The following is an 18220-nucleotide window of genomic DNA, read 5'->3' as shown; positions in this document are numbered from 1 at the left end:
AGATTGAAGGTCTCCCCACACATATCGACATCTTTCAAAAGATAGTATTGGGAGTCCATTTAGTTTACTATATCTGTCAGGATTAATCTCCAAATCTTCCAGAAGTTTCCAATTATGAATAGGCTTTACATGTGCTGATTCCACTTTGAATTCTGTCGGAATGGGAAAATTTTCCTGCAATGTAAGTAAAATCTCATGAACTGGGAAACTAGACTTAAACACTGAGCTTGTAACTAATCAGTTGTTCTCAAGATTTTTCATCCTTCAAACCAGCTCATTTTTCTAGTTCTCTCAGACCACATGTGATATATGATTGCTTTCATCTGTTTATGAGGTTAAATTTCTGAACTGTAAGTGTGGAAGGACAACTTCAGTTATGCATGCTGCTAGCTGAATAGGTCTGCTTAACAGAGAAAAATATTTTGGTAACTTTTATTTTCTCAAGTTCTAGTCACTGTAAATCACTGCACTAATTTTTAACTGTGACATAAAAAAATTTCAGTATAAAGCTGCATTCCTCTTTCTGTGTTTTAAAAATGTCTGTCATATCCTCAGAAATGACAATAGAATTACACCTGTCTGAGCACAGTCATCCAGGCATCAGAGTCCTTGATGACAGCGGCTAAGCTGACTCTTAAGAGAGTTTCTCTCTTACTGAGAAATGTAGCTTAAAGTCCTAAGATTCACAAGTGTTAAGATTTGTATTACTCGGATTGCTTACTTCTCAAAAAAATAAAAGTGTTACAGATTTGTCTGTTTTCTCTGATTCAACCTAAAAGTTTATGCCCCTCCCCCATTTATTACAATGATTTAAGGAGATGAGCTTTTGATTACAAAATTTGAGTCAATGACAAAAATAAATGTAAAACATTAAACATTTCATATTTAAACAATAAATAGTTTGTATATAGTTGAGATGCTGGAAAATTTCAAATGGTACAGTTCTACTTTGATGGGAGTAGACCTTATTTTAGATCACTATACTTCTTTCTCAAAAGGCTGTCCTATGCCATTCTTAAATACTTTTTCTAGTTGCTCTCTATTAGGAACCCTGTTTCAGTAACAGACCTCTGTGTCAGACTTGGCTATAATGACTTGTAGATTTTCCCTTCAATCCTTGGGAATTAGGATTTTCCCCCTTGTTCCTTGAAGTTCATCTAGGAATCTTGGGAACACAGAAAGTATACCCAAGAAGGTAGTAATGACTAAAGTGAAGGGTTCTTTATCTTCACCTTTTCAACTTGATAAAAATGCATAGTTTACTGAAACTCTTTTAATCACAAGAGACACTATGTACCAGGAACACCTTCTGTCTAAAAGGTGAAATTTTGTCAGAAGGCTAATAATAACTGAATGTTCTTTCTAACTGCAAGACGTGAAAAATATTTAGAAAATCTCTTTACAAATTATATTTAGTGGACTTTGTGGCTTACTTAGATATGGAGAACAGCATACTTCTGTGTTTCCATTTGTGCTCTGCTTTGAATACCCCTTAAATTAGCGTAATGACTTTGTGCTAGCCTTGTTAACTTTTTAAGTTTATCTTCTAGGTAATTATGACAGACAGTACTAAATCAGTACTTACTATCTTCAATGGTAAGGAAGGAAAAGAAATAGCGTGTGTCCCTAACACACAAAGAAGAACTGAGTCACTAGGATTTATCGTAATACCTTATTTAAAACTAAGCTGATACATAATAAAAAGTGTGAGTTCACTGAAAACAGGATGCCTATAAGCCTAGCCAAGGCAATTCAATGACTGATCTTGGTTAGACAGAAAGAAGTTCATGTCTAGTATACAAATATGTCCTTTTCAAATGTAAAATTTGATGTATTAGAGACAACAGCAACTACAAAAAAAAGCATTGTGGCAATCAGTGGATATAAAAATATTTGATATACCTTATCTTGATATATATTTGTATGTCTGTGTGACTAAACATATGAATAGAGGAAACAATGAAATAAAAGTTCCATGCAAAAGAGTACAAGATATGTCCTTGCCATATTTATTGCTTTGAGCAAGTAGAAGTTTTGTTTGACAAATTTCTGTGATGTCTGGAAAACATTTCAGATGCCTACCTCCCTCTCAGAAAAGCTGGTTTTAATCTCTCCTTTACCTAGTTTGTAAACTAATCTTACAAATATAGTATGGTGTAAAGGACATGGAAGTTGGGGTCCTATCAAACGTGGGTAATCTTGCATTGTTCTTCTTTAACTACTCAGCTGAAAAAAAAATCGGTTATCCAAAATTCTTCTTTTGCTTAACTTTGAGCTCTTGGTAATGTATATCTCATTTATCATGTGTTGCCTTTAAAACCCAGTTCGAAATGGGAAGCAGAGCAAAACAACAGGTCCTTTTCTTTACTCTGAATATGTCATCTGCTGAATCTTCAGTTCTGATTCAAACCAGTGTTAGGTGAGCACAGCTGCTGGAGTCCTCAGATCTTAACACAGCATATACTCTTTTTTTCCCTTCTGTTTATTTTTACCAATTTCTGTCTTCTTTTTAAAAATATATAGCTTGTATCTTTTTCTGTTGTATGTTACTGCTCTTTGATCTTCCCCTCAAATATTTGCTGTGTATAGTTTCTCACTCTCCATCAGGTATCTTTTCATTATTGTCTTCTCTCAAGTCACTTGATAAAATATCCTTTTTCCATTTTTCCCCCACTTTCATACCATGATGCAGTTTCCTTGTTCCTTTGACATTTATAGAAATCTAATTAGTAAATCACAGAATCACAGGATATGCTGAGTTGAAAGGGACCTACAAGGATCACTGAGTCCAACCCTTAGCCCTGCACAGGACATCCCCAAGAGTCACACCATGTCCCTGAGAGTATCATCCAAATGCTTCTTGAACTCTGTCAGACTTGGTGCTGTGACCAGTTTCCTGGGGAACCTGTTCCAGTGCCCAATCACCCTCTGGGTGAAGAACCTGTTTCTAATATCAAACCTAAACCTCCCCTGACACAACTTCAGGTCATTCCCATGGGTCCTGTCACTGGTCACTACAGAGAAGAGATCAGTGTCTGCCCCTCCTCTTCCTCTCACAAGGAAGTTGTAGACTGCAATTAGGTCTCCCCTCGGTGTCCTCTTCTCCAGGCTGAACAGACCAAGTGACCTCAGCTGCTCCTCATACAATTTCCCCTGAGGGCCCTTCACCATCTTCGTTGCTCTTAGAGCTTATATTGTAGTGCCCAAAACTGCACACAATATTCAAGGTGAGACTGCCCCAGTGCAGAGCAGAGCAGGACAGTCTCCTCCCTCGACTGGCTGGCGATGCTTTGCCTGATGTCCCCAAGACACGGTTGGCCCTCCTGGCTGCCAGGGCACTGCTGACTCATATTCATCCAGGACCCCCAGGTACCTTTCTGTGGCTCTCATTCCCCATTCTGTATGGATATCCATGGTTGCCCCATCCCAGGTGCAGAATCCAGCACTTTCCCTTGTTGAACTTCGTATGGTTGGTGATTGCCCAGTCCTCTAATTTATTGAGGTCTCTCTGCAGGGCCCCCCTGCCTTCGAGGGAGTCCACAGTTCCTCCTGTTTTGTGCCATCTGCAAACTTACTTAGTATCCCTTCCAGTCCTGTATCCAAGTCATTTATGAAGATGTTGAAGAGCACAGGGCCTAAAATGTAGCCCTTTGGAACCCTACTAGTGACAGGTCACCAGTCTGATGTTACCCCATTCACTGTTACTCTCTGTGCTCGACCCATGAGCCAATTGCTCACCCACCACATTATGTGTTTATCCAGCTGTGTGCTGGACATTTTGCCCAGAAGAATCCTGTGAGAGACAGTATCAAAAACTTTACAGAAATCCAAAAAGATTACATCAAATGGCTTCCCTTGAAATCAGGTAATGATTAAAAACAAGGGATTTTACAATCAATGCTGAGTTGCATTGTGTGCAACCGTGTGTTAATTTTGTACTGAACCTGGATTGTTTTATCAGTATAAACTTTTGTTCCAAAGACCAAATTCCACAATTATCTAATTAGTTTAGTGGGGAAGTTCCTTGCAGCTTTAAAATTTGTTTATACAGAAACTCTAGCTGGAGTTGGTTTTAAGAATTATGGAGTATGGGAATAAAAATGAGTTTGTGTTTACCTTAAGTTTCTACTGCCTTTAGTCTCACTCTTATAATGAGAAACAAACTATATAAATACTATTATTTACTCCAGTATGTTTTATTTCTTTTGTCCCTTGTAATTTGAGATCGATTCTCTCTCAGAAAAATCATTGTTTGCCAAATATTACACACAGTTGAAGTCTACTGTTGCACTTATCGTGGTTTTGTTCAAGTTAAACATGCAGTCTTGAAAAAAAGCTGTGAAAAAAGTATCATTGTCAGTTTTGGTACTTCTAGAAGGACTAGCAGCTGGGAAGCTCTGAACAATCATGGTAGTCAGACTAAGAAACGTAGGAAATGTGAGAGAGAGGGAAAAAATGTCTTACTAAGCTAAAGCTGGAGAAATGTACTCTATTTTTAAATACCATGCAAGAACCAAATATTGCCAATGAAAATATCAAGAATGGAAAGAGGAAGAAAGCATCAGCAAAAGATGAATAGAATATTTATTCTCAAAAAGGGAAGCAGAAACCCTTCAGGATGAAACCCGTATATGATCTTTTTCTACTCAAAATCAGCAATGCCTTTTTAGTGAAAAAATATCATAGTGGTAATTATAATGAATTCAATAAATTGAATCTTTAAAGGCAGATAAGCAAACCACCCCAGTGTCTAATCAAGATCAATAAATGTTAAGCTCCCACCTGCCCCTGACAAAACAAACCAACCAACTAAAACTTCCCTTGAGACAGGCTGTTTCAGAAACTCCTGTACTGAGGTTTCTTCTTTTTCCAGATTCCCAACACATCTACATTAGTAGGTTAATGCAAATCCAGAGCCTATTTTGAGGCAAATGTCCTAGTCATTCCAATTTACTATGTTTTGCATTGCATTGCTACAGAACAGGCTCAAGGAGCATGTGAAAAACTAAACTGCATCACGTGGAGCACACCTAATACATCCAGCCTAGGGCACACAACTAGCTCAAAGAAACAAAGGCTCTGAAATGCATATATGTGGATCTCACTTCCCTAGCTGTTTTCTTCTACAGGTTTGCTTTCCTTGGTTGACATTACTTACCATTGTAGACATAAGCCCTGTGGTCTAAGACCTGACTAAGTAAACCAGAAGATGATGTAGACACTGCTACAGGAAATGCTGCAATGAAAGGCTCTGTGAAGCTGATAGTCTTGGCTCACTTGCATTTCTGAAAAAATGGAAAAAGACTTGTCAGGACATAAAATTTTATATGAACAGAATCAAAGCATGTCTCCCTAGTTTTTCATGGTATTAGCTGTTAAAGACAAGTTTTAAAAATAAAGTTATTTGAGTGAAACAACTTGAATTTCTGTTTTAGAAAAGTGTGGATGAAAAGTGGGGGGTTTTTCATTTCTTTTTAGTTCTTTTTTTGTTTCATTTTGTTTTGTTTTGTTTTGTTTTTTTCTTAACAGTCTCTATGCATTTTAGTTGCTTAATCTTCTTTGTTTTTCAAAACCAAATTTTTTTGGCCCAGCTCTTTCTTCAAACTCCTTTCTTTTTAAGGGATCAGTTTCTCAGATTAGTGAGATATACTCAGAGTTGCATACATCTGTCTTGTCTTTAACTTTTGAACCTATTGGCTTGTTGCTGTCAGTTTAGGAATACTGATCTTGGAGAGTTGAAGGAGAGTGAAAGCTACTGAGAGTGAGTATTCTGTGAAAGCTCAAATACTTTTAGGCATGTGGAAACTAAGTGTAAGAGACAATACCATAAGAAATCAGATTTATTTATCCCTGCTGTTCATGGAGTGTGAAAATAGTGAACTAGCTAAATGCTATGCAGAAATGATAAATTTAACTCTTAGTCATCAGCAGTTGCATGAGATATTTCATTTCATCTCATGGAGACATTACTTGCATTTTATTTTCCTTATGGGTTCGGGGGGGGAATAATGTGGAAACCACCAAATCTTCTGGTTTTAATCTAAATGTTGAGGGGGTTGTGTTTTGTTGGGGTTTATTAGATAAAAAAAAAATAAATACATAGCTTAGCATAAGCTGAAATGTATACACTGTGGTTGCACTGGAACGTAATGTATGGATTTGATCTCCCAACCCAATTGCTGTTCATGTTGCAGATATGTCTTTGCTCATATTTCTAAAAGAAATGAGCATATGCCCAGATTCTCTAACAAAATTAAGTTATTGCACTGTTCCCATACAGTCCTATCCCATTCCTGGATAGAAACCACCTTTGAAAAACCTACTGCAGCTGTGGATGGCCTCCTTATTTTCATCACAGCATCCTTCTAATTACCACTGGAATTTTAAATACTTACTGGCATTAGGGGGAAAAGAGGGAGAAGGAAAAAAAAACAGATATTTTTCTCCCAGCATCATCTAGTTCTGTGTTCTGTGAATCAGATGCTGCCCTTCATACAGGAGAAGATACTGGAGGAAGTCTTCCTCCTGAAAGTCTAATGAATTCCCTGGAGGGGATGAATAATTTTATTCACCCTACAGGAAGAGGCAGGAGGGGTTACCTTCAGCATTCATCTGCAGAGAGTTAAGACATCTCATTTGGGACAGAGCAAGAGGCAGGCTTCTCAACACCAGCCCAGATGATGGAATGACCAAACACACTCCTGCTGCTGCAGCCTTATCCACAGCTCATTACACTGTGTACACGTTTGCCTGATAAAGTAAAGAAGCTAATCTCTTCTAGTTCCAGCAGATCCAAGCCTTGCTGTATTCAAGTTTTCAGAAAATTTAATTAGGTAGACAGGGTTGTTCATAAAAAAGATAAGCATCCTCAATTTTGAATAAGTTTGTGTGTAGACAAAATAGACACTCACCTAAAATAAAAACAAGTATTGTAAGTTTCAGCTTTTACTTCTCTCTCCTCAAGAGAGAAATAAAAACAGGTATAAGGTTGTCAGAAATGTTCGACTTTCTTAAATCTGTAGTTGGATACTCTGTATAAGGAGAGTAATAAGAAAACGCAACATAAGAGTGATGGTACTGTACAGCAAGACAAGGTCAGACCCAAAATTCTGTGTCTCACAGTGGCCAGGAGCAGTGTCCTAGTAGTGGCAAGTTATAAAAGATTATAAGAACAGGAGAATTTCCTTTGTAGTTCTCCTCAGTCCTCTGCTTTCCTCAAAAGTCTTCAGTTTAGCTCAGAAATTCAAGCCAGCATTTGTATCTTTGTTTAATAGCCATTGATACATCTAACTACAAATGGAGGAAAGGTTGTCTTCAGTGTGCTGAGATAATATGAACCACAAATTGGGACCTTCCTTAATTCATCAGAATTCTGAATAAAATACAGTAAGATTGAAGAGCAACATGCAATTTTATATTTACTGTTAGTATGAACATTTAAATTATGTTTAAATGGCTATCTTTGCACCCCGGAGGGTTTTAACATCTGTAATGTTAATAAATTTTAGTAATATTTTAGTGTATTAGTAAAATATATTAGTAACATGTTACTAATATTAATAGTAGTAAAAAATTATGAATATTGTATCTGTAATCTTAGTAAAGTGTTATACTGTCAGGTTGTCTCCCACAATCTCATTTATCTTTATGGTTACTATCTGCACCCATAGAATTTCTAATAAAAATTATGCCCAAATCCTGGAAGTGTTCAAGGCCAGGTTGGATGGGGCCCTGACAAATCTAATCTAGTGAATGGCATCCCTGCCCATGGAAGAGGGGGAGTGGAACTAGACAGTCTTTAATGTCCCTTACTAAACCTTTCTGTGATTGTATGATCTACACCACACTTAGGTTTTCCATAAGTATTTCTCATCAGATATATCCCAGATCCCATTTCTTATCTGAATTTAGCCAATATCTTGAAGCATGTCAGTCTTTCTCCATCCTTTGTAATTGTTATAATCTCAACACTAAGTATGGTACTAACAGAAATTTATACACAGTTGTGACTCTCTAGTCTATAACTAAAAGCAAGTCTTGGAACCAAATCTGAGCTGATTTATATTGGTGTTGATTTGAAGATTCTTTTTTTGGAAAATAATAGTAATTATTTGAATACTGCAAGGATATTTATAAAACAAATATAAGTGTTATCAATAGGGGAAATAAATGGCATTTCTGGGACTACTGTATGTGCCATCTGAAATTTCTATATTTGCACGTTTACCAGAGTTTCATGTTAAAACCAATTCTAAAACCAAATTTTTACTCTCACTCTCTTTAAGTAAAAACTGAATTATTTATAACCATTATTTCTCAATTGGTAATTTAGGAATTATTTCTTTAATTAGTAGATCTTTTTGTTCTTAATTGAAATAGCTAATAACATTATATCTAATTGCATCATTCTGTGAATATTTGCATGTTAGCCATCTGTGTTGGTTTCTGTCATGTTACTAATTTTCTATTTTTCTGATAAACTTCCATTTTTAGCTAAAATATCTAAAAAGCATTTTATACAAATATTTTCTCCTCCAGGATTAAGGACCAGCACATTCTATATCTGTGTTTGAAAGTTTTTGAAATTGAATGGATGTGGAACCTTTCCATTCTTAACAGTTTTAGAGCCTATACGGCTAGTTACAAAACCTCTAGAAACAGATCACAATTTCTTGTTGTGTAAAATCCTGATGACATGTATAGTCATTCACAGACTTCAGTTTTCTTATAGCAAACTCATATTAAATTTCAGTAACAGTGATATAGCAGAGATTTTCATATTGTGGTGTTTTGCTGAGGAGCTGCTGCCTTTCTTTAATGAATAATATGTTTCATAAAACCAAGGAAGTTGAGAAAGCATACTTATGAAATACCTGTCTGTAAGGGAAGTGTGGCATCTTAGCTCTTTTCAGAGATGCTTTTGTTGGCATAAAGAGTTAGATTGTCCACATGATACTAGAAAAATAAAATACTGATTTGAACTTGTAGTTCACAGAAATGAGAATGACTACCTTTTTGTCAAAGAAAACTCATATGTTTGTAGAGACACAACTTTCTTTATAAATCCTAAGTGTAGTACCTTAGGTAAATAATTATTCTGAAAATCCATCTACTTCGTACTGTTCTTTTCAATGGAAAGAAAAATGCTAGCTTAGACTTTCTTGCTTTTTCTAATTAGGATTTATCAATTGCCACTTATAAATTTAGTATTTGGTATATGCTTCAGTATCCAAGTATATCTAAATATATCTGGCTGCTACAAATATGTGATTATCCTATAGGAAATGTAATTTGTAGTTATTTTTGTACCAATATTAGTTGTACTCTGAAATTATAAGCTTGTTTTTATTTTTTATTTCCTACCTAAATTTCCTACCTTTCCATTTAGGTAGGAAATGCCCCTTTTGCCAAAAGATTCCCGCAATTTATAAATGCAAATTTATAGAACGATTTTTCTCTGTCAAAAAATATATATTTCTTCTTTTTCTCCTGGTCTTTCTCTAAAATACAAAGAAATCTCCATGTTTGAGGCAGCAACTCATAAATGTGATTCCATAAGAACAGCATTCAAAGCTATAAATATATTTGGCTCAAATTAGATATATTTCTGGAATGTAAGTTTATCCTCTCAGAAGCCTGGATCTCTCACTGAATGCATATATGCAGTTCTCTCTAAATTCAAAACTTACAATTTTGTCCTGAATGAATCTTACATTTTGTACAGATTGTTCAGTCAACATATATGATGATTTACATTGTCACGTAAATGACCACTTATAAAATAATGCATTTCTTCTAGGGATTATGCAACCTGCTTGAAGTCAGTGCAGCTAAGGTTAAAGACACTAAAAAAATGACACCAGGAAAGAATCTCTCTGAAGAAAGCCAGTAATTCCCTATTGTTTGGCAAGTCTGAATTTATTTTGAGTAATTGCTGGTTTCTACAAGAAAACAGTGATAATTATATTTTCTCAGGAAACAGACAAACAGCCTTTCTTGGTTTGTTTTGAGAACAAACACATCACCAGTATAAGTATTTTCTTATTGACTCTCAGGATGAAACAGGTTCTAATGGAATGAAATGTGATATTGAAAGGGTAAATTTTTAGGGTATTTTGCAGAAGAGAAAATTAAAGGCAGATTTGGCACAAACTTCATAGGATCTGTAGAAATGTTAAACAGCATGTGAATATCCAATCAGAAAAAATGGCCCAGTTATTTTGTGCTGTATAGGATGAAAACTGACAATAGCACCCCATATTCGGCTAGAAGTGCATATTAAAATCATGAGCTTCAGTGGATTGAGCACTAATCTGGAAAGTAGATTAACTTTATTGAAGCCACAAATAAATTACTACAACACAGTTTTGGAGTTCTTTTTATGGAATATTTGGCACAGCTTTCATGAGTGAAAAGTACTTCCTTGATATTCAAGTACAATGTACATTTCCCCAGACATATATAGGACTGAATAATGCTCTCTATTACAGCCGTACTGTAGATGGCTCATTACAAGCAGGGAACTTCACAGATAAAATTTAATCCAATTGTTTATCACTTTTTCAATTTTCTGATTTTAAGCTCTGATACAAAATTGGTCATGGACTATAATGACTAGTTTACCATAGTTGCTTGCTAATAATGATCACAAGATTTTTTTTTTCATTGTTAAATGTGTATTTAATGTTCATTTAAATATTCTATAAAGGTTTATGAATAATTTTCTCATAAATGAGCATGCAGTGACTGAGTATTCTAGAAATGGCCTTTGTTATGCATTACAATTATAACCTTGTGTCTCAGTATTTGATATTTCATTCACTGTCACATTTGAAGCTGGAAACATCTAGAAAAATGTTTGTATTTTCAGCAATGACTCATTGACAAGGATGAGGTTCAGGGATGCAGTTATATATAAAGGTGATGATCCATAAATTCCTAATTCTTTCTGGAAATACTTTGTGGTTTTAATAACCTTATAATGCATATAGAAAACTTTGCATAAGATATGGCTAACATCATCAGAAGGCAATAATACAAACAATAGCAGCATAAGAATTTGATGGTTTTATATGGAATAAGAAAAACAAAACCAACAACAGTCGAATATGCAGTGGTTTTACTTTTGTGTTCATAATCCGTTCTTCTGCAAATAATCTACAGACTGATGAAAAGTTCAGTTTTCTTATCCATTCCCTTTAGACACAGCCATGGTGATAATTTTACTAATGTAGATTTTTCTCTCCTAGAACTGAATAGAACTGTTGAAATATACCTGTCTGAATCGGATTTGACCAAATGGTTTCCAGTGAGCATTTCCTGTACTCGTTATATTCTTTTGGTGCTCAGGTAAATTTTTTAGATTAATTCCTGAGAAGAAGTCCCCTGCCATAGTTTCTTACTGCAAGCACTCCCAGAAGTTGAGCAGAGGACTGTGTTTCTCCCTTCACAAACTGCAAATATGTTTTACATATAAATTAATGTTATTACAATGAGAAAGAGTGATAAGCTCCTGGATGTTATTGAATGCTCTTATGCATTCAACCACATGAAGGTTTAGGAAGTGGATCAACAGCTTTTATGTTGTTAGATTCTGTTTTAGATAGGTGGACAAATATAAAATAATTAACAGTAAATATAAATACAGAGACAACAAAACCAATATCAGTAGAGGGAGAGAAGAAATGGCCTCAAGTTACTCCAGGGGAGGTTTAAATTGGATATTAGGGAAAATTTCTTCACTTTTCTTCACAAAGGGTGGTCAAGCACTGGGACTGCCTACTCAGGAAAGTTGTGGTGTCACCATCCCTGGAAGTGTCCAAAAGGCACAAGGATGTGGCACTTGGGGATATGGTTTATTAGTGAACATGGTGGTACTGAGTTAATGGTAGGAACTGATGATAGTAGAGGTCTTTTCCAGCCTTAATGATTTTAAGATTCTAGGTCTAAAAGGTCTCATGTGGGTTATGCTGAGGAGACATGGCCACTGAGAGACTGACATTGCACAGGTCTGAAAGCAATTAAGAAAGATGAATCCAAATAGCTTGCACAAGTTTGGAACAAATGGACTACATCCTCAACTGCTTTAAATTAAAGTAGCTCCCCTGAGTTTAGTGCAGCTACTTTGATCCTATCACGAGAACAGTAACAGCAACAAAACATGACTTTTCAAGTAAATGTACTTCAATGTCCTTCCAAGAACATTCATGTAAATGGGATTTGAGGAAAGAATTGTCTACACTGAGAGCTCAAGAATGTTGAAGAACCTTACTGCATGTTGTCTACTCATACTCAATATTTAATGGCACTATCCTTAATATTTACCATATGTAAGCATGTATTCTGCTTTATCAGTGCCTGTCAACTCTATGGAAATAAAATGTACCACCTGCACCCATGAAATCGTTTGTAATTAATCTTGTAACCACAATATTTTGTAGAGTACTTGAAAACGGGCAGTTACTTGCATCTTCATGCTTTTGCTTGAATTTGTGGTCTTTAAAAGAAAAAATTGTCTTCACAGGGGCTTGATTTAAAAATTAATAATTGCTTGAAAGACATCCCCAAAATAGAAGATACAGTCTTCACAACAGGAAATGTAAAATATAGTTCAGCAATACATAGCTTTCTGAGTTTCTTGCCAAGTTATGACAGATATACTGATTGATTACGAAAAGGTAGAAGCAAGGTCAATATCTGAATAGCATATTCCAATAAACCTAGAACTACTACTTCTTTGATTAGCTCTTGAATCCACACTTTAGCTTTAGTTTACATGATTGTGTAACACTGTCAACCAAATACGTTTGCAATGTCTTGCTGAACTTTAGTGTTAGTTATCTAGAAATATGAAATTGTAGATTGTGACAGGTTTTATTTCCATGGGGACTGCAGCAATTGTACTTTTACAGGTTTTGTCATTAATTTGCTAATACAAGAAAAGGTGTGTTCACCAAGCAGCATGTCCACTAACAGGTACTTTTGAGACCTAATTTGAGGAAAGTTTCATTGCCTTGAGAACATTTACTTGCTTCCGTCTTTGGCATTTATAAAATGCTTCCCCCTAGTAAAATGGAGTGGTCTGAAAGGATTTCATATGAATATTAATGAAGAAAAGTTTTTTTAAATACCAACACAAAAATTTCTACCAGTATTCGAAACTTGCAAAGAAGATTTGTTTGGATGAATGGCTAACAATCCATGTCAGGGAAAATGTAGGCAACTCTGACAAACACACCTAAAATAGCTTAATATAATATAAACAAAATCCTTCTTTTGATGATTCAAACCTGAATGTGAATGATCAAAAGGCCCTAAACAGGAAATAGAACAAACAGTTCTAAAAATAGATAATCTGCCTGAGTATTATCATTTACTCATTTTGGAAGTCATTGCATTCTTTTAATCAATGTTAATCCTCATTTGATGTATTATTTTGGTGCTTGTGCCTTCCTCATCAGCAAGCTGGAATTTGAGGGTTGATCTTCTGTAGAAAAATTAGAATCTTTGAATAAAAATCAAAATGACCTTTTTGTCTTTTGGTGCCTTACTCATAATCTTCACTAACACATCACTAGAGTAGGAAGGTATAGAAACACATGCAAGACTAAGAGCGTTTAAACAGCAATCTAAATGTTTGTATCTAAATTATTGAGAAGTTAAAGTTCTTTGACAATTAGAATTCAATATTCCAAGTTGCAGAAATGTAATTAGCAAATTCCAAATGAACTGTTTATTTAGAAATGGTTTTATTTGGTATGTTTTCAAAAAAACCCAACATTATTTCTCACAGTGACACACATAAATATTATTGTTCCACCTAGTGATTTTGATGAGGCTGTTTCTCAAGCAGTTCAAATTATATCCTGTTCATAAAGTCTTGGCAGTGAAGAATTTTGCATCTGGATGTAGCCTTAACATATTTAAACAAAATTAATTTTTGCTGAAATGACCATTTGTAAATTTGTAAAGAGCCTTTTTCAGACTTCTTCATGCAGCACATTTATCCTGCAATCCAGTACACTGGGACCTAGCAATGCTCCTGAACAGAACTAGTACATGAAATCTGTGTTTCTCTCATGCCTGGCCCCCAGCCACTCTGTTATGCCAGTCTGTGTGTGCTTGATGAATGTTTATCTTTCCTTTCTTTCAATTGCTCCTCTTTGTTTTTTATCCATAATGATTTTGTCAAATCCAAAACTTCTTCATAAAATGTCTTGGTATGAACAAAACGGTGTATTTGATCCTTATGAAATGTGAAAGTATGGAACACTTCATAAAATCAACTAATTCCACTGTGAAAAAAAAGCAAATATTGCAACTTTGAAAATATTTTTTAAAAGAGAGCTGTTTGCCTCTGTCTTGAGTACTTTTAGCAGTTCCAAGGATATTTAAACAAAATAAGGGTTTGTTTTCCTATTCTTCAGTCATTAGGGGAAATAAATCAAGTTTAAATATACCCTTCAGGAAGAAAAGAAAGATGTGAGCAAAAACTTTCATGCATTGCTTAAGTCAAATAAGAATTCAGGTGATCTTCTTGTATTTTTTTAAGACATTGCTTTCCCAGCAAAGTTACTTTTTAAGCATGCAAAGAGATTAGGTCAGTCCAAAAACCCTGATGATACTGTTTCACAGAAGAAGTTTGCATTTTTCATGCGATAAACCATATCTATATTGTGTTAATAATTTCCTGTAAGACTGTGGGATTCTTATTGATTTATGTAGGGATTTGACTGAGCAAGAACTAAACTAGGAAGAGCCTACCACCATGTGTAGTCCTAGGTCTAGAAAAGACTGTCACATCTTCAGACAAATAAAGAGTGACTGAAAATATCCACATCCACATTATACTAATGTCTGTGTACTGTTATAACAGAAATTGCTTGACTAGTCTGAATTCTTCTCAGTTTTTTAATTGTTTTGATAGTTCTTTTTATATAGAATCATGTAAATAGCATATTATTAGTTTATCTTTCCATAATAGGGAAAAAATACCAGCTTCTATTAGGATGAAAAAATATTTTATGTTTTTGGATAAATAATATTTTATATATATGATTTTTTCTACATTGTTCTCATTTTATAATTATTTTAGAAAAAAATATAATCATTATAAGAATAGTATAGAATAGAATAGAATAGAATAGAATAGAATAGAATAGAATAGAATAGAATAGAATAGAATAGAATATTCTTCAACTAACACTACCTAAACAAGAATTAGAGCTGTTTGAATACTTAATTTATACCACCTAGCTTTGGGACATATGGTTTTCTGCATTACAGAGGTACCAAGAAAAAAATACCGCCTTTGTGTTTGATTTAAGCTTAGAAAGAGCAAGGAGATAAATTCTGACATTTTAGTGTAGTCAGTCTGATCACAATGGAAGTGCATTTTATCACCATATACAGAGTCCAGCAGTGCTATTAACGGGTCTCATTAGTGAATTACCTTGTTTCTCATTACTACTCTATTCCTCTGTTTAACTTTTTTGGTTCTATTTATTGTTCAAGACCAAACAGAATTATCAATATTTTCAGACTTACATGTTCTGATTCCACATGTTCTTTCTATTTTATCATTATAAAGTTTTATTAAAGAAGCTTAGAATGAGTATCCAAATTCTGGTTATTCCCCTCATTTCTGCAGGTGTGATAGCAAGAAAAGATATATAGGAGACAGTCTGTCCTCAGTTTTCTTAGAGAGGAAATGGACAGACATTGTCTACAATGTTCTGTTCTCTTTTTTAGCAATTCACCAAGTGCTAGAATATTTGAAAGTAAGTTGTCTTTTTGAAACTGTTTCACAGAGCAAACCATGTTCTAATAATGTCATACCTTTTAAATATATCCCCACTTATAAATTTTTTAATCTCTTTTGTTCCTGTGACTTGCTTCTGCAAAAAAACCACCTTATTTTATTAAAATCAAAGCTCCTTGATGGAACATTAAGTGAAGTTCAGCTGACTAAAAATAGTTACTTATAAAAAAAATTAATTAAAATTTTGTCTTGAAATATTTGTTTCCTATTTTGGAACAGTATGTTTCTATTTTTCATCACTTTTTTTGGTATTATAAAACCAAAGAGTTTTAGTAAATTTTAACTGTAGAGAAACTAAAGGCTTTTTGTTTTGATTCCCATGAACATAAATTTTTAAATTTTGCAATTTGTGCAATTGCGTAATTGCAAATAAAATGTGTCCCTTTGCAGATTGGAATTTATTCACTGAATTCCAAACTGAAATCTTTCAGGGAAATAGTAAAAGTTATGGATTCAGTACTGAGAGTAGCCAAATACAGTTAAAAATAATTTTGAAAAGATCTTTACCTCTGAGGCTGTACTTCTGGCTGTTCAGAGTTTACCAGCACATGTGCTGTTTCCTTTTATGGGCTTCAAAGACCTCTGTCTTTGAAGATGCAGAGGTTAGGCTGGTAAGTCATTCCACTTAAGGTTGTCTACCTCCACTATACATGCACATGAAAGCTACTGGGAAAAATTTCAAACCCACTTCCATTTGAGCCTGCATGATTTTGTAACTAACTTTTAAAGTTAATACTGTAATTTTAAGGCTGAAAAGTGCATATATAAAATTACATGTATGACAATGAAGACCACATTTGGCAAATTTAGCAGATTCTAGCACAAAGTTCCACATGCTGAGGAACTAAAGCTTGACAAATTAGCTCCAGATATGACCATATTAGTGGGAGCTGGAGACAGCCCTACAGGGCTGGCTTTTCTTTGACTTAAGAAATGCCCTTGAGAAGACTCAGTTGAGCTAATGAAGGCATTTTATAAACAGTTATAAGCTGTTGTTGGGGGCTGGTAGAAACTCGTGCATCAGCAGTTAGTAATTATGAAGTTTTCCTATCAGTTTTCAGAATACATATCCTGTCCCAGTTGTGGCAGAGCTGCTGAACAGAGATTTTCTGGTCACTAGATGTCCACTCAGTATTTTGTGTATAATAATGTCTGCAGTGTCTTACCTCTGCATCTTTATAGCTCCCTGTGAAAACCAGCCAGTTTCCAATCAATAACCTGATCAGTAACTGTAAAAGCATTTGCTCAGAGCAATAATTAATAAAGACGGTTTACAACAGCCGAAGGGGTCATCAGAGGGTAAATGATGTATGACTGACCCACCTGGCAAGACGAATAAACTTAGCAACAGCACTTTTTTCTGTCTTGAAAGAAAGTGTAAAATAAATAAATAAATAAATAAATAAATTTTTACATGTTGATTACTAATATGAGTCACACTGACCTAAATAAAATAAATATTGAATAAGTTATTTCACCTAAATATGAGACCAGTGGCCAAACATGGGATTTTGCATGTGTTTATTAGTAGATTTTGTTATATGAATAGTAATATTTATTACTAATAAATACACTAATTAAAGCCATACTCGTCATTTCCATTAGCTTACACTCAAACTTCTTTGGAGCTGTCTGTCTGGTTTTAATCAAAACCAAATGGTAATCCAAGTTCTCAGGCTGGAACAGCTAAGAGGAAGTCATTCAGAGGAGGCAGAAGAAAGCAGAAAAGATAAACAGATGATATTCACTAAATTTGTGTAGAGCAAAGGATGTCGATGCTGTGGGTTACTCTGGAGACATGATTCAGGCACCCTGTCAGACTGGAACGAAGTAGTTACAAGTGTTTTATGTCAGCAAAATACTAATATGATCAAGATGGAGTCTGTCGTTTTGCTTTTGCAGAGCTGGATTTGTGTGACTCTTGAGGATTCTCAGAAGAGGTAAAGCAACATGTACCACTGCCTGTGATATGACTGTGTTTAAACTGTAGCATTCATTTTCTCAGATCCAGCTTATTCTCTTGAGTAGAAATACAGTTTTAGCGTACGTGTTAAAATGGTATCTTTGTATATTTGCTCTACAGAATTGCACTAGATCCTTTGTTCATGCAATGTTTTAATTGGGTTTAGACCATGTTGCTTTCTGCTTGTTTCTACCTGGTGCCAAAGACCAGGTGTTTCAGAAATGTTCTCGTGGATAACTGTTACCTTTGCGTGAACATTAGAGATGCATAAAGTATTTTTTTTAAAGGAAAAACAAACTAGGAGGGAGGGGTTTGAAAGCATTTTTACATTATGTAGCTGCAGTACAGATCTTCGTGTTATGCAGAAATAGCTCATCAGTTTATTAAACTAAATGTCTTGAAACACTCGGTCTTGTCTTTTTCCTTTTCCCCCATCG

At 34.9% G+C, this 18220-nt stretch overlaps 1 protein-coding gene across 1 annotated transcript in view; it reads left to right on the top strand.

Annotated features, from left to right (window-relative positions):
• Positions 1-18220, top strand: part of DLC1 (DLC1 Rho GTPase activating protein) — a 258906-nt gene that overhangs the window by 18155 nt on the left and 222531 nt on the right. The window lies entirely within an intron of this gene.

This window comes from Manacus vitellinus, unplaced genomic scaffold (genome assembly GCF_001715985.3).
Source record: "Manacus vitellinus isolate BGI_N305 unplaced genomic scaffold, ASM171598v3 scaffold_0_pilon, whole genome shotgun sequence".
In the NCBI taxonomy this organism is placed as follows: Eukaryota; Metazoa; Chordata; class Aves; order Passeriformes; family Pipridae; genus Manacus; species Manacus vitellinus.
This window is presented reverse-complemented; position numbering and strand designations above follow the sequence as displayed.